The 14,644-nt window shown below is 34.2% G+C and overlaps 1 long non-coding RNA gene across 1 annotated transcript in view; it reads right to left on the minus strand.

Annotated features, from left to right (window-relative positions):
- LOC110478575 (uncharacterized) overlaps positions 1–14,126 on the minus strand; it is a 61,381-nt gene extending 47,255 nt beyond the window's left edge. Inside the window, exon 1 of the long non-coding RNA XR_002466779.2 lies at positions 14,111–14,126. This is a non-coding gene — a long non-coding RNA (uncharacterized LOC110478575). The remainder of the gene's footprint in view (positions 1–14,110) is intronic.
- Between the last annotated feature and the right edge of the window lie 518 nt (positions 14,127–14,644).

A 14,644-nucleotide genomic window follows, 5' to 3' on the forward strand; every position in this document is an offset into this window, starting at 1 on the left:
CATCAGTCAGTCAAAATATTCATTTCTTAATTATTTTCAAATATCTATTAAAAATACTCTGATTTTCAAACTCTGACAATGAGACATGATTTGAGGTGCTTTGGGGTGGGAGTTTCATGTTTTCTAAATATCTCTGTACTTGTGTGTACTTGATGTACTTGCGCCTCTGCAACCTGGGTTTATTTTCAACCACAAAAAAGGTGAAAGTAAAGTATAGTTCCTAGCCACATTATATTTAAATTCATATCAAAATTTCCCAAATAGATGGTTATCCAGACACATGACTCTTGCTCTGTCAGTATTGGCACACTCTTAAGCATATGAGCTTTAATTTTCATTAATGTGAAATCAAATACCATAAATTTGTCCTCTGACTCCAATTATCATCACACATTAAGATGGCTGTTTTCTATTATCAACAGCTCACCTTCATTCCTTATCTATGTCCACATTAAAACAGATATTAAATATTTTAAAATAACAAAATATTAGGAAGTAAAAAGAAATAGAGCTTGAAAAAAATATGGCACTAGCCAGTGAAGTACCATGGTATTCAGGAGCTCTCAGTGACTGTCATGGATAATCAGACCTATCCACTGTGAAGGAGAGAGAATAGCACTTGTGTGTGCTTTCCCCAATTACTTCTGGCATCCACAGTGCCGAATCATGATGGAAATTTAACAAAACAAACAAATTATTGCTTGCAAGTGTTTTAACTTAGCACCAGAAGAAACCTTCCTAGAACAATTCATCCTTTCTATTTTAGACAGCAGTCTGAGGGTGGGATGAATCATCCTCTGGGGGAGCTTAAATGACTAAATTGTGACTAGGTGTGACTGCATGGTTGGATGACCCTTTTAGGCCAAATACCTGTTTTATTTATTTTAAGAATGTTGGGATGAATCCAAAAAATTAATACACATCTGAAAATCCAAATTGGGTAGTCATTCACATAGTCTAATAGTGATGAAGCTGGCATAAAAGCTTGAATGCCAAAGAATTAAAAGTGAATATTAAATTTGTATTCCATTGAAGTCTATTAAATTGTATTTATTTTGCATTTTAACAAATGTTTCCTAAGATAGATGATAATTTCTCGACAAAAGGCAGCACATATGGCAGCATTTGATAGCTACAACATGAAATGCCAGTTTCCTATAAATATATGCTTTGGAAAATTATCCTTAACACCAATAGCTTATGAGGTAAATAATTAATAGGAATGTTAATTTTTCATTAAATTTAAGAAAATGATAGGAAAATATATCATACGCTGTGTCTTTGATTTATCCGTTCTCTTCTCTCACATTTTGCATGGGCCTTGTATTAAATTCTATGGGTTTTTTAATTGCAGAAACCAAAAAGCAGAGTAGTGTAATCTGGTAATGGTGAATAGTGAATTTTTTTTTTTAATACTAAATCAGAAATACTTAAAGGTTTGTTTCCCTAAATAAGTGAGTGTTACCTTTTAAAATAATAGATGATGCATTAATATCTTCTGAAAAGATGGGACTTTGACATTATGAGAATACTACTATATTAGTTTCAGGGAAATTATCAGGAAAATAGAAATTATTGGAATGCATTAAAACTAGGCAAAGGTTATATACATTTTTAGGAATATCTTTAAGTCACTTGCCAATGTGATAGCTGCTGCTACATCATTTAAAGAATCAGGCAATGCCTGTCTAGGTGACAAAAGAACAAAAAAGCCTGTAGGGCAAAGTGCACAGCAGGGACTAAAAACTACATTTGCAAGAAGACCTAAGTACTGCAAGACTGACAAGAGTGTAAAGCACAGAAAAAATTCTGCCCATTCTTCAAAACAGCAGAATCCACAGTGCTGTTAATTGATGTAATGATGTTGCTCAGTAGAAAACATAGTACTAGATCTTAAAAATTGCTAGTTCCATTCTTGCCTGATATCTCCTTTCCCATTGGGATAGGTGATTGGTTGCTAGTTCTGCTGGAGGTACAGCTCTATTTCCTGAGCCCCACTAAAGAATAAGTGAGAAGCAATGTTTTTTGTACAAATTGCAGTTCCTAGAAGAAGCTGTGCAAGCCCTCACCTTGCAAGAACACTGAAAAAGGTCTGGGAAATAGCCAGCACATTGTATACATGACAGTGAGCTTTAACCAATTTAGCCAAGGTAGGTGGCAGTAAGCCTCTTGTCATAACACAGTTAAGTAACAAAAGTATTGGATGACAGAGTTGCTTTAGAATTTGACTTTTAATTTTAATTGGCAGAGAGGTACAACAATGCAGTTCGCTTTGTGCCTAGGAATCTTCACTGATGAACTTTGCTTCAGTTCTTCTAGATCATATAAATCTCTAACACGGGGCTAGCAACATCTGTAATGGTGGAAAAGAATTGAAATTAATCTCTTTAAAAGTATTATTATTGAAGTCAATAGGGATGCTCCCATTAAAGCTCTCTGACTTTGCTTTTGGTTATTTTTAAGCTTATTATCTGAAACCTTATTAAACAGAATTTGTGACAGCCCTCTGTGGCAGTTCAGATGTATTTTCAGTTTCTATTCATCTAATAACATCAGATAAAATGTTCCTCTGTAAATATGGAGAACATATTAAATTTCACATATTAAATTTTTAATAAATTCTGAAAATATTTCAGTCTAGTACCACGATTCAGTAAGGAAGTCGGAATTTGTACCAGAACTGTGCTTTTTGTTTCTGATAAAGTTCATCTCAATTTTATGATGTAAAGAAGCTTTAGAAAAAACCACAGGTTTCATATGAGAACTAAGACATCTAAGATTTCAGTGGCTAAGATACCATGACAGTGCTATACTGAGGGGAAGGATTTCCTCTGCTACTCTGTGCTTGTGGATGCCAACCTCTGTCTCCTGCTCTGATCCCAGCCTCACAGCAAGGAAGAGGAAGGTGTTTTAGCCTAAAACAGAGGGACATAACATACAAAGATGAAAAAAGCATGTAATTGGAGAATGCCACACTGTGATATTAGTGTGTGCTGGCCTTACTCTGAAATTAGGAGTCAGAGAAGAACAAAATCAGAATTTTCTATGTGAGGAAAATGAGACAGATGAGTAGCCAAAAGCTCCAGACAGAAAGGAAGTTCAGAATGGAGTCTTTATTTGAATACATGTGCTATGATTACTATGTCAAACTCATTGCAACAAGATAATGGCAAACATTCACTGCGAATCAGCCCTAGGGAATGAAAGAATGTCATTTGTATCATCCTTTTTTTCCTGAAAAACTAGAAATGGTTTACTGAATAGATAGTTAGAGGATGGTTAAGAGTAATAGTGTCCTAATGAACAAACACAGTTCCTACCTATCCTACAAAACATCTGTGGCCATATTTTAAGCCACAGAAAGCTGAAAATTTAAAAGACTGCATATGAATTATGTCTCCATCATTTTCTGCAGGCTTAACTTGAGGAAGGTTATCTTCAGAACTGCTGAGAGCTCGCAGCTGCAGTTGCTGTCTGTAAGAACTGTTCTGGAAATAGAAAATGCATTAATGTTAACTGTGTTAATAAGTTTGATTTCAAATTGTGCTTCTTTGTAATTCCCCTCAGTTTTAGTTAACAAGATCACCACCCCTTCCTCTTATTAAAATGCTATGAAGAGTGCCATTAATATTTATGGGACATGCAGATACTATAGTGATCACTGCCATAGAAGAGCTAAAAAGCTATTTAATAATTATTTTTTTTAATTGTATGAGTTGTAAATAGAGGGCCACATTATGAGTTGGGAGTGAAAAAATACTTGGGTTAGTTTATTTCAGTTTGCTGCAAGAGTCAGTGGACCATGAAACACGATATTAGATAGCAGGACAAAAAAAACACTAGTGAATTTATATCTAGTATCTCCTAATTTTTATGCTATTTGACCTTATAGTTTTAAAAATATGCTAAGAATTCTTTTGCACATAACATTATTGTGCATAATATTATTGTTACGAAGTGTGACTGGATGTGGTCCATATTTAGGTTAAAGGAGGGAACAATTGAATGTTAGTTTAGTGACATTGGGACATGTCCAGCTCCCTTTAAGATTGGCAGGGCCTCAGCATTTGACCTGCTAAGGGGATGTCTAGGACATAGTGTTTAATGCAATGAAAACTGGAACCATCTTTGAATCCATTAATGTTGTGAGGGAAACAAGGGAAAACAAAAGCAAACCCTTTCCTCAGGAAAAAAAAAAATCATAAATGTTCAGGATTCCTATGAGGTCACAGTGGATCATGAAATTCATAGCAAGCCAAATTTTAAGCGTGGCAGTTTTCAACAAAGTTCATGGAAATGAGCCATTCCTCTCCCACTCCTTTAAGAAATGTGTATAAACCAAAAAATGAAATACCTTAAAAGTAGCAGCAGTTTGTTTATCTTTCCCTTCAGGAAAACAGCCTTTTTAAGATCTCAAAGAGTAGTTGATCAATTCTCAACTCAGATATTTTAGTAATAGGGGGGTGTCAAGCATATAGAAAAAAGATTTCATGTTCAGTCCATGGGATTGCAAGCAAAAAAGAACCAATGTTTTGGGTTTTCGGGGTTTTTTTGTTTTTGTTTTTGTTTTTTGTTTTTTGTTTTTGGTTTGTTTTTTTTTTTTTTGTAATGGAGAACATAAGCTTACATAAACAACTGTAGGATGTGTAAGGGATCATAATAATGTCAGAGACTAAAACATGTGAGTCTGTGGGTGTCCCCCACCCAAGAGAGGTTAACAGAGTCATCTCTCTCACAGTTGTGTTAGATGTGATGTGTGACAAAGTATTAATCTAAAGCTTCTGGCTTTGGTTAGACAGCTACTAGGTTCAAGAATATTTTATACTGCTTTTATTCCCTTTATAGCACGGGATGATAAAATAGCATAAAGTATCAGAAATTGTTCACAATTATAAATAAGGTCTTAGACATCTTTTCTATAGACAACAAAACCTCTTTTCAGTCATGGCACAATCCTTACGTCATCAGTGCTGAGGTTGTGATCAAGAAGGTATTTCCCATCAGTCAAATTTTTGGAATTTCTTTGCTAGGAATGACTATAATTTTCTACTTGTGGCTGTATGGTTTGTCATCACACAGAGTGCATGAGCCAGTATCCTGCTGCTCGCGTTCAATTTGCAAACAGTAAGAGAGAGTTTGTCCAATTCAAAAGTTTACAGCATGCTAGTTTACCACCATCTTGCAGGTTAAAAAGCCACCACAACTACTGGTGTATTTTTCCCAGTAGAAAACAGGTGTATTTTGATTGCTTCATCAGCAGGGAAACAATGACTGAGGCTCCCACTTAGTGTGTTATTATAGTGTAAACTAGGTCTTGAAAAATGGTGACAAGCTGATGTGTGGAGAACTAAAAATAAAGCTTCCAGGTGTCTACCCATTTCTCAGTATGAACTGGCAAAACTTTTCTATTCCTCCATAGAATTTAACAGTATATCACAATTAAGAATATTTTGGTTTTCTAAGTAACAAGGGAAGGAAAAAAGCCAAAAGAGACAGAACAGGACTGGCATCTCTTACTAATTTAAGTTTTGATGCAGACAGAGGAAATCAAATGTGTTTAAGTTTCTTTTGTGCATGGCTTTAAGAACATTGTTTCTGTGTTTATAATTAACCACGTGTTTATGAGATGGCCTGGATCAGAGCCAAAGTCTTTCGTTTACTTTCTAAAAAGAAACCTCCTGCCTAAAGCTGATAAATCACATAAACATTCAGCAAGCTTTTTTTAACCATAAACATTTCATACCCTGATAAAAGAAAAGGAGTTATGATAACATCAAAGGGAAACATATTATTGATTAAATAGTTTTATAAGTTTCTTCCTAACATGGAAATTTTCTTGAAAAATAATTAAATAATATTACAAAACCCATGTACTGACATAAAATAGTTCTGCGAGAGAAGGATTTATTGATTTTGCTGTACTGTTGTGCTTTTAAACAGTAATGCAATATGTTATTTGGGCTGCCTTAGGCAATTAATTTTGATTTTGTAGGTTTTTTCCTGGTTTATTATTTTATTTTAGAGTCACTAAGACCATGTGGTAGAGTATAAATTATAGCAGTAAAAAACTATTTGAAAATTGCTTAAGTACCTTTTGCATTTTTTTTAAGAAATAAATACTTCGAGAGAACATATGATAGAAAAAAGGGTACAAAAGAAAAACTATGAATAAACTTTCTAGTAATTACAGGGAAAATACACCAAATAAGTATTTTTTTTAATCACATGAAATTAAACCTACCAGAAGCAAATACAAGGTTTATGCATTTGCACTGTATACAGTTGACAACTGGCATTTTTAGGTTCTGTAACTGCTTTGTTTTTGTGTTCACAAGCCAACAAAATTAGAAGGTGAGGCAGGCACAGAAAGTGGGTGCAACACATACCAATACACCTCTCAGTTTTTATAGTAATATATCAGAGACATGGAAAAAATACTGGGGCCACCACCTGTTCCTTTTCTTGCTGTCTGCCTGTGTCACCCAAACATGATAATGTTGTTAATGACAGTAGGTGCATGGAAGCAACAAGAAATGTAGCTCCTCTTGGTTCTTGGTAGAAATGCAAATCCTGTTGTTTTCTTTCATTTTTGCAAGAAAAACAAAAATAAAATAATTTCCAGCCTTCATGCAGAGTTACTCTTACCACTCCTCATGCTTGCCATTAATTATAAGTGCCACTTAAAGAATTCTCATTTGATTTTTACCGAAAGTTAACATGAATATTTGTATTCTTCGAGACTAACTCTTTTCAAGACTGAATGCATGTGCTATTGTTGTTATATTACATTTCTCATGGTTATGACTCTTTAGAGATGACATAAGTTTCAAGGAAGTACATTAGGTTTTATGCCAATTGTCACAGCATGGTGATGCAAACTAAAAATGTAATGGAAGATTTAGCAACAGAGACATTTCAAATGGAAAAACAGTGTTTTGTTCTCAAGATTTTTCCAATATTTTCATTTCAACTTCATTTAAAATAAAATTTTTGTAAGCCTGAAACAGGCAGGAAAAAAATCCACCAGAGATGGAATTCTAACTCTGCAAACATATTTTAATATAATTTAGATTCTTGTTTTTTAATTTGTAACCAGATGACATAAACACTATGGAGATAATTTTATACTGGTAAGCTGGAGCTGAAACTTTACCATTTACCCCCAATGATTTTACTGCACTAGTTTAGCTAGAAATGTTCTGTGGCCTGTTAGATATATAACTAGCTAAACGTAGTCTTGGGCTATTTGAATGTTTCAGCAGAAGGCTTTTCTCTTGCCACTTAGCTGTATACAGATTTCCATTGTCTAGCAGAAATTAACATAAAAGTGATTGATGTATACCTCGTAGGGAAAAAATTATAGTTGCATGTTCATCCATTAAAAAGCACAAGACTCTAAAATAGCCTAAACAGATTAGGGAGAGACATATGGGCTGCTTTGTACTGGAAAATTAGACAGTGCCAAGACTCCTTTACTGTGTAACTTCACTTGCCACACTTAAATTTTTAACATGGTACCTGATATAGTATTGATTTAGACTATATATTTCTATTTCTATTATTTCTATTTCTATTTCTATTTCTATTTCTATTTCTATTTCTATTATTTCTATTTCTATTTCTATTTCTATTTCTATTTCTATTTCTATTTCTATTTCTAGTTATTAGTTATAGTTATAGTTATAGTTATAGTTATAATTATAGTTATAGTTATAGTTAGTTATAGTTATAGTTATTTATCAAGCAGGACTACTTGAACAATTCCTGAGCACAGAACACACAATTAACACTGGCCATATACCACTCCCTACAAACAATTTGAATGCTACTACTTCATTCCAGAAAGCAAAAAAAATTGAAGTATATAGTCAAGAATCACAACATACAAGTAGAGCCCAGTGTGAGAGAACACCCTGGTCACATTCAACAGATTCATATGGGCAGTTACCAAAATGGTACAAATCTGACCTATATTTAGCATTGTGAAAGACTGAACTATCTGCCTAGGATTCCTCTAGTGCCATAAGAAAGAGCTGGTCACCTCTAGCTGAATCCTACCAGCTATTGTAGACAGCTATGAAATATTTTTCTTGGGAAAAGTGCGTGTGGCTGACAAAACTTTTATCAGTCCTTCACTTTAGATGGTCAGGGTAAAGTCTGGGAACTGGGAGGCTGGTTGTGTCCATCCTTCCCTGTTGATCATCGCTCTTGCCATCTTTCTTTCCCCAATTTTCCTTAACAGAAAGCTTAAGTCATTACTTGCTGTGAGTTTCTAAACAATGAGAAACTGTCTCATTTTTTTTTCTGCTAAGTCATTTTTACTCTCCAAAAGAAAGAAAAGTTTCTGATGTTGCTTTTTTAAGTATAGCCACAGTTGTTTAAATTATATGGATGCATGGTCTCAGTGGCGGAACTAACCACCCTGAAGCATGTTTCCCTCTCCAGGAGTTTCACACTAAAATTCTAGCTCTGTAAGCAAAATTTGTATTTCTGGCTACCTTAATAGGATAATTTTTATTCATCTCTATTACTGCAGAGCCCTGAGATGGGTCTTGGTGTCCCACTGTGCTAATGCTTTTGAGTTTTTTATATTTTATTTTTAAACTTATATCTACACTTTATGGCCAGAGAGAATATATCAGTGTGAGCAACCACTCACTGAATAGTTCTACTTCAACTTCATGCATTTTTGTTATTGTCTGTGCAACTCTTCTATTATGATACACTTCTTCAAGAGGTTTTAGCTGTATTTCTGATATGATACGTTTTGCAAATACAGCAATAACAGTGAATATATTCTGAAATCTCTAATGCAGGTCAGAGGGAAAGAAAGAAAAAACCCAATTATTCTCCCTCCTTGTTTAAAAATAAAATTTTAATAAATCCTTCTTGTTTTCATACTGACTCCTTTTCATCCCCATACATGTCCCTCACAAATGTCATTGCTTAAGACTGAGCTTTCAGACTCTGATTACAGTTCAAACTGCAAAGTGGGGTGTGTGTGAAAATATTTGGAACTTATTTTCTTCCTACTTTCTGCTCTGGGTTCTTGACATGTATCCTAGCATACAAGAATATTTGTAGTAACACAAGAAATTTTAAATGCCAGAAAATATGGAGAGTTAATAATAATAAAAAAAGAGATAATTGATGGAGAAATTACATTAGTAGTAGGAACTACTAATGGAATTTCTCCATCAATTATCTCTTTTTTTTCAAATATCAGGTGAATAAGCCCCTTTCAGGAAAATAAGTAAATATTTTTTTTCATAATTTCAGAAATTCTGTGGGAATTTCATGTAAATTTTTCCTGACTTTTTCTATAATGCTATTCTAACACTATCTTAAGATACAGTCTAAAAAGTCAAAGTATGCTAAGCCCCAAACATAAGAAAGACATGAACTTGTTGGAGTGAGTTCACAGCAGAGCCACAAAGGTGATCAAAGGGCTGAAACACCTCTTCTATGAAGAGAAGACAAGGCTGAGAGAGAGGGGATTTTTCAGCCTGGAAAACAGAAGACTCTGGGGAGACCTTGTAACTTCCTTCCTTCCTTTACCTAAAGGCAACCTACAAGAAAGCTGGAGAGGCACATTGTATTTCTACACATAGAGACAGGATGAGAGGGAATGGCATTAAACTGAAAGAAGATAGACTTAGATTAGACATTAGAAAGAAATTCTTCACTATGAGGGTGGTGAGACCATGAGGAGATTTCCCAGAGAAGTTGTGGATCCTCCATCCCTGGAAGTGTTCAAGGCCAGGTTGGATGGGCCTTGAGCAACCTGGTTTAGTGGAACGTGTCCCTGACCAAGAGAGACAGGTTAGAACCAAGTGGTCTTTAAGGTCCTTGCCAACTCAAACTGTTCTATGATAAGCTGAAAAAATCCTTTTCTTCTGAACGATCTGAGAGATTCTAGCAGTTTTCAGCTGACTAAAGTTGAAATTCTTGTTAGTTTTCCTTCAAGAAAAAGCAAACTTCTAAAAGTAAAGTGTTGTAAACCTGTGTAGCCACAATTTCTATTCTGTTGAAGAAACATTTCCAGCTGAATAGGGTTTCAGAAGTGGCAGATACAGTTATTCACAGTAGATATGTGCCACAGCTTATTGGCTCTGCTACAACAATCAGCAGCTTTTTGGTAAACAGCATTGTTAATTACACTGTTGTATTTAACAATGCAGTAACATGAACAGGAATCTTTCTCTTAGAAAAAATTGTTTTCTTCTGAATATGGTTTACACAGAGAAGGCCTTTCCTAATATTTGCTCTGTGACCTGTCTGTATTTTTATCAGAACTAGAATTCTAGAACACACAGCAAAGGCTGCAGGAAGTCCATTGAGAGTCTGTAAATCCATTTGCAGCAGTATATTTTCCTTACATATAGCTCCTTATTATCCAATGGCATGAGTGCTAAAAAGGATGAGTTTTAATCAAGAACACTAGAGGAGAAGTGTGAAAACATAGGAATTATTGCAACATGGTGGGATGAATCACACAGCCAGAATATTAGCATGTGTGGATACATATTGTATTAATGGGAAAAATTTAGGAGTTGATTCAGGAAATGCTTTTTGTTGCCTGTTTTCATGTAAAGAGTATTTTAAAAAGAAAGCTGAAAATAAATATACATTTGCTACTATTTTCTTAGACTGTTAGTAGCTTGACACAAGTCGAATATTGATGACAGAAAGGTCAAATGTGTATGTGAATTTTATTTTAATATACTGATTCTAGAACAACCATGATTCTGAGCTCTTGTCAGCTATAGCCCTGGAAAAACTCTCAAAAAGATGATTCAGACTCAGGAATGGATATAGAAACTTATTTTCCACACTTCTAATATCAAAGTTACCTCTGTTGGAGGATTTCTTGTAGCAGATACTGTTTTTTAAAATTTCTCAGATACTAATTGCCTACTTCTTTTTTTTTCAAAATAATGGCCTTCTGATTTTGTCTGATACAAAGTACATCTTTCTCAGACTCTCTGTAACCAAAATGGTATTATGAGCTGTAGTATGCTGCAATGAAGCTACTGTTAACACTCAGACTTTAACAGTATTCCTTCTAAGCATATTATTTTATCAGTAATTATAATTGATAAATGGAAACCACTGAGTGGAAAATAAATGCAGATTTTAAGAAAAAACAATATAAGATGTATATCAGTATGGAAACATAAATAGAAATTGTGGAAAATATTGAAATGTTAATAGAAAAGGCCTACTATGTCTTTCTGGAAAGGTGTACGTAGCACTAAACAATATTCTTCTAGGCTACATCTTTGAAAAGTTTGCATTCAGTATGTGAAATTACACTGGAGTGGAGCAAAATTTTGGCTTACCTGAAAAACATTGGAGCAGAAAATGGGGGGCAAAATAATTTTACAATTTGAGGCACTACATATGTATCCAAATGTGTCATTCTCTTCTTGCAGGAGCTGAGATATTGGAGACATCAGTGAGGGTGAGGGATCCCCGGGGGGATCTCTGGGGCTCTCTGGGCATGTTTGCTCCTGACACTGCAATCTGTCTGTACATCAGGTGTTTATGAGAAGTTTATGACAAAAGTGAGGCTTTCTACTGTGGCTATTCTATGTCACAGATATGTTTTTATCTGCAAGAGGTAAGGAATCCCTATGTAAACAATATCTCTCTCACTGTTAAAATATTCACTGGGAAAAATAGATATTTTTTAATTGTCAATTCAGGGAATGGCATAGTACTGTCAGGAATACTATCAACAGGAGAAGACCTCTGTACTAAACACTGCATGGGTGGTTAGTTTTCTTGACATATGGAGCTGAGCAAAATATCATGTGACATCTTCACAAAAAGGTGTTTTAACCCACAAACAAATGGCTAAAATATCAGCTTCTTCATTTGCATATTTCTGAAAAAGAAAAAAACAAATCGGAACCTTTTCTGGTATCAAAACAAAATTGGAGCAAAATAAAATCCTTTATGGGATGAAATACATTTTAATGGCACATCCAATGAAATTTAAAAAAAATAGTCTTGATTATTTTCTTCCAGGTTTATTTATAAAAACTGAGATAAGATAGAGAATAACTCATTGAAGAGACAATTGAAGTCTTTATTGCCTATATACATCAGGAAAAAAAATTAAGTGCACAGGTCATTCTTCAGAGATATTCAGCAACCTTGAATTGAAAGACTCATGTTTATGTCTTCTATAGTCACAAAATTCAATAAATATTTTTTGTTTTTTATCCCGAATAAGGAATTTAAATACATTTTTGTGTTGTTTTGTCAAGTCACCATTAAAAAAAAAAATTGAAATTCCATGCAAATATAAAATATGTGACTTTTTAAAAAAAATATGGCTGATTTTCTTCTTGTTGCATTACATTCTGTCTGTTTCCAGTAGCAGGAATTCTGTGTATATACCAAAAGTCCTGCAAAATATGATCACTTTATATTTCATATCTATAAGAAACCCATTTTTCTCTTTGTATGTCAGCACTGTCTCTCTAGTTCTCGTCAAAATCTCCAAATGTGGACTAAGTAATATTAGGGTATTTTTATGCTATTGCATTTTGGTTTTTTTCCTGTAAAATACAGGTCTAACTGAATAAATTAGAATACTATAGCTGGTTGTTTCAAATAACCTTTTTCTGATGTTTTCTCTGAAGTATTTTTATTTTTGTACATTATGTTACTGAGCATTAAATCTAATTGGAAATAGATATGTCAGTGACTAGTGTGTAATCAAAGACACTTAGCTGAAGTCTCTAGGTTTGTTTATATTCTAAGATTATTTTAAAGAACAGTAAAATGCTTTATTTTCCTCACCCTTGAGAATGAAAACAGTTGGGAACTTTCTTGTATGTTTCTTAAAATAGGGCTGGAAAAAATATGATTGCTATAATTTTTGCACATAAGAACACATCAGTCTCTCCATTTATTGGAATTACAAAATACCTTGAAAAGGCAACAGTATAGGGAGATATAGAAGATATTGAACTAGGTTTAATATACTCACCCTATGAACACCTGCAGGCCAGAACACCACCTTTTAAAGGGTAAAAATTGTATTTAAGTAATTATTGCACATAGATTAAATTAGAGATATTACAGGTTTGTGCAAGCTCATCTAACTTGAATGTGGTGATTAGTACTTATTTAAAATATACTAAAAGGTACGGTCTTGAGGCAGTTATCTCTGTCAGAATTGTCAGTTCTCTTGAAAACAGATGCACATGCAGGTTTTGAGATGTCAAATAAAGCATAAAAAATAGTTATTTAAACTTGATATCTTAATCATTCTGATCAGCTACAGTGAATCAAACATTTTGCCTGGGGCAAATTTCAGTAGAAATCATAAAGTGCAAATGGCCATGGTTTTTTACCTAACTCTGAAATATCAAGCTGAAGACTATATTTGCATGTAAAAACTTACTGTGATGGAAATCGATAAAAACAGTGAAAAAGTTAGACTTATCATCTCCTATGAATTTTAATTGGCTTTTTAAGGCGAGAAATATGAAGAAAGTCTGTGGTAAGAGATACTATTTGAAAATAATAAATATTGAAAAGATATAGCTGACATGAGGAAGCAAGAATAGTTACTGTAATTGGATACTAGGTTATGAATGAGGAAAAAGATGGAAGAGATTAAATGCCTCACACAATAAAAATGAGACCTGCAAGACAGTAGGAGAGTCTAAATGTAGAAAAGAGATTGCATTTCTGCAACCTGTCTTGGAAGGTTTAAATAGCAGAGCAGGAGAGCTCTGTTCCTCTCACACTGACATCTTTTAGTGAACTCTTCCTCTCTTCCTATTTTCTATTTTTTGTTCTATTTTCTCTAGTAAACCAGCAAGAAGCAAGTGAAGCATGCCCAAAATTAAAAAAAAAAAAAAGGTAATAGAATTCAAATAATAGAGGGGATCAGTGTAAGTGAAAGCTAATGATATGCTGGAGGAAGACCATTTTATTAAAGGTAATACTGCTAAAACTCGCATAAGTTCTTTAGAAATCAGCAGTTTTAATCACTGCTGGCTTCATCAACATCAGCCATAAATAAAACTAACATACATAAATTAAGCATACTGGTAAAAAGCCAAAGCACCTGGGTGAGGTCACTTACCTCCTTTAAGTGTAATATTAATCATGATTCTGGTATGGTTTTGGTTCAAGCTGATTGGTGTCCTGGCACTCTCCTGAACAGGGCAGGGGCATCTCTCTTCGGGCAACAGGTGTGAGGTGAGTGTTCTTGGGACCAGATGAGAATTCAGCCGTGTGACACTGATTTGTGCTGTGCTATTTTCTCTCAGCTCCATAGGAGTTTTGGCTCATTTTTTACTTCAAGCCTCAGAGACAGCAGGTAACTCACCCCAAGCTCCTAATCAGGCTGAGCACTATATAACTTGGATGAGAAATTTACACAGTTTCATACATTGTTATCTGCTGCTTAGAAAAACCTTTGCTTTGACAAATTAAGCTATTTTGGGAGCAGGTGTTGTATTTAATTAGAAGTGTGGGTTTTTTTCTTCTTCTTCTTTTTTTTTTTTTTTTTTTTTTAAAGAGAAGATAAAAATTATAAATGTTACTAACTAGTTTCTAATCATTCAATATTCTCATTTTTTGGCTGTAAAAGTGGATGCTGCTCCTCGATTTTACC

This window comes from Lonchura striata, chromosome 3, assembly GCF_046129695.1.
Source record: "Lonchura striata isolate bLonStr1 chromosome 3, bLonStr1.mat, whole genome shotgun sequence".
NCBI lineage: Eukaryota > Metazoa > Chordata > Aves > Passeriformes > Estrildidae > Lonchura > Lonchura striata.